Source organism: Pteropus vampyrus, unplaced genomic scaffold (assembly GCF_000151845.1).
Source record: "Pteropus vampyrus isolate Shadow unplaced genomic scaffold, Pvam_2.0 Scaffold93, whole genome shotgun sequence".
NCBI lineage: Eukaryota > Metazoa > Chordata > Mammalia > Chiroptera > Pteropodidae > Pteropus > Pteropus vampyrus.
In genome coordinates this window covers 2175081-2178276 of record NW_011888874.1, presented here as the reverse complement: position 1 = coordinate 2178276, position 3196 = coordinate 2175081, and positions in this window count along the sequence as shown.

Here is a 3196-nt window from a genome sequence, read left to right as displayed (position 1 = left end):
TTATTTCTATCTTGTCTTTGCCTTTTCCACTTACTCTGCTTTTCTATTCATGCATTTACTCTTTTTTTAGTGTCCTTCCTATTTATAATTCTACAGTCTGCCAGCTAGTGGATTCCCGGCCCCGCCCACAGTGCTAATCCTAAAGACTCTGGCTAATTCACCCATGGCTTTCTCGTTTATCTGCTTCTAAGATTTTATTTACTCGGCATTAGTCATCTGGATGAGAAGAAAAATTCAGTCAATCATCGAAATGTCTAAAATGTCCAAATGTTTGTTTTTCCAGAGACATAGCTTACACTTCCTTATTTATTTTTGTATGACATCTCACTCTAGTTGTCATTATATTTATATGCTTATCTATCCATATCTGTCTTCAGTGCCATGAAGAATTGTTACTTTTGACTTTTGCCCAGTTTCATTTTAACCTGCTTTTGCTGCTTTAATAATAGTTATATATCTTATATAGTTATATAAATCATACCTACCACCAACTTTATGTATTTAACACCCTGTAATCTATCTTTTCACATAGTCAACATTTATTGAGCATCTACTATTTATGATTGTAGCCCCAATGCCATCTAGAAGTATCCTGTCCTTTGAGGTTTAAAACTACTTGAAATTCTTTGAATGCCACCTCAAATCCATGGGAAATCCAAATTCTGCCCAAGATTTCTACAAATTCCCTGGGGCCTGGTAGCTTCTCCTTCTGATTTCCTGTACTTGCCGAAGACTGAATCTCACCAACATTTCAATTTCCACAGCTACGCTTCTATGCATGGACCAGAGCAGGACAGAGTGCTGCTCGTTCAACTTCCTTGGAATAAGGCAGTTTTATAGAACGCACTTAATTGAAGATTCAGAGACAACACGGGGAACTTCCACTATATTTGTAATGTGCTGTTTCTAACATCGGGTAGTAGAGGAAAGGGTATTTGTCCCATTACTCTTTATACCTTTCCACGTACAAGGACTCTCGCCCAGGCCCAGTAAGTCAGTGATACAGCTAATTTTCCCCCTGGGAGAACTGCTCCCCCCATGCCACCTCTGCTCCATGTCCCCTTTATTAAGAACATAGAGACGAGTCAAAAAAATGTGGCTGCCTGTTAGAAGCTTTGTCAGGTAGAGGAGAAATCACGTAAACGAATAATGACAATGCAATTAGGTATGTGTTATAAGAGCACAGGACAGATGAGAAAGCAACTAGGCACCCAGGGCCCCAGGGACTTAGGGACGTGGTCTTCCGGGTAGAGATAACCTTTAAACTGCTCCAGAGTGAGGTGCACTTTGCCTAGCTGAGGAAATGAGAGTGGAAGTGGACATTCAGGCTGAAGAAAGACCGTGTGGAAAAGCACAGGAATGTGAAAGAGAACTCGGGGGTGACCAGTGGCTTCTGAGACAGGATGAATAGTGGGGACCAGAACACCAAAAGCCCCGTATGTCAGGCCGACGAGTTTAAACTTGGCACCAATGACCACAGGGAATGAACAAATTATTTTAATCAAGGAAGTGACATAATAGGGAATTTATTTAGGGTTGATAATTAATCCCAACTACCTTCTATTTTTAAAAGTAAAGTGTTTCCTTATTTTATAAATACCACAGATGTTGGTATAATAGTTTTTCAGATGAGTCTTCATTCGCGATTAAGGCTTGATGTGCAAAGAAGATTCTCCAACTATGGTCAAGCAGTGGTCCCCAACCTTTTTGGCACCAGGGACTGGTGCTCCTGTGAGAATCTAACGTCTGATGATCTGAAGTGGAGCTGAGGTGGTGATGCCAGCTCTGGGGAGTGGCTGCGAGTACAGATGGCTTGCTCACCTGCTCACCACTTGCTATATGGCCCGGTTCCTAACAGGCCACAAACCAGTACCGGTCCATGACCCAGGGGTTGGGGACCCCTGGTCTAAAGAACCCCTACAACCCAGTTGCCTGGGCCGCTTTTTTCAAATATAAGTGCTAGGCTCTCAGACCTACTCTCTATAAGACTGGGCTCCTAGAAAGTAAGATTACAAAGGGCTCTAGATAATTAATGTATCCTAAAAATTGAGAACTGCTATCCTAAATTTCAGTTGGAATACCATGAAACTAAAGAGAAAGATTTTTTTGATCATAATTTGATTTGAACTGGTATTATCAGAGAAATACGTTAATCATAACAAATGCAGTAAAAACACCCTGAACGTTTATATCATACATTTAAAAAAAACAAATTCTCAGGATATCAGAGTCTCTTCTGATACTTTATTGAGTTATAGCCATGGTTTACTAGCATATGTCCAGTTCCAGTCTGTGTGAACAGGACAGCATCTACTGTCCTCTGCTTTTAGGGAGAAGATCGTTTCACAGCGGTGACCAACCCCAACCAGGAATTGAGCCAGAGACCAATTCAGCCCCAAACAGTTATTCTTTAAGGTGGGTGCCCCACGACAAAGCCCACAGGTTAGTGGGCCATGGCCCCCCAAACTGGCAGAGCTCTGGCACACAGCATGGCCTCTGTGCTTCCCCAAACTGCAGTCAGCTCATCCGCCCGGGGGAAAGTTATAAGTCACAAGCTCCAGATAAAATTTGAACCAACCTCGGAATCCGTAGGAGACAGATGAAACTTATGGCCTCTTGCAGTCTTCACAGTCTATGATTTATAACAGCAGAGAGTGTGGGGCTTCCACCCTTAGCAAGTGGAAGTTCAGGAAACCTCCAGGGTTTACCTTTGTCTGCAGAGAATTGTCAACTTCAGGTTTTTTCATCAACCGTCTGAATCATTTTTCTTTAAAATTTTCCTATGTTTATTCTCACTGTATTTTTTTTTTCTACCAGAAAGTCAGCACTAAAATTGGTAGTTTTCCAAATTGGAGAAAAACACCACTTAAGATGAACTTAGAATGCTTATTGGTTTGAGCAAATAATAAATTATAAAAGCTTAAATGTAAAGTAAGAGGAAATTTTCTGCTTTTGAGATGAACTTACTTTTTTATTGTTTTGGATGCACTTCATTTTTTATTGTGCATTTTTAACAAAGTAAAATAGTCGGATAGTAAAAAAATAATAATGATAATAATGAAATATTTGTAATATTGAAGGCAGAACAAATACAATCTCCCAGTTCCCCTCTGCAGAGACAATCATTTTCAACTCTTGTCGTGAATTCTTCTAGTTATTTACCTTCATGTTTCTGAAAACAAGCTTACAAAGTTAT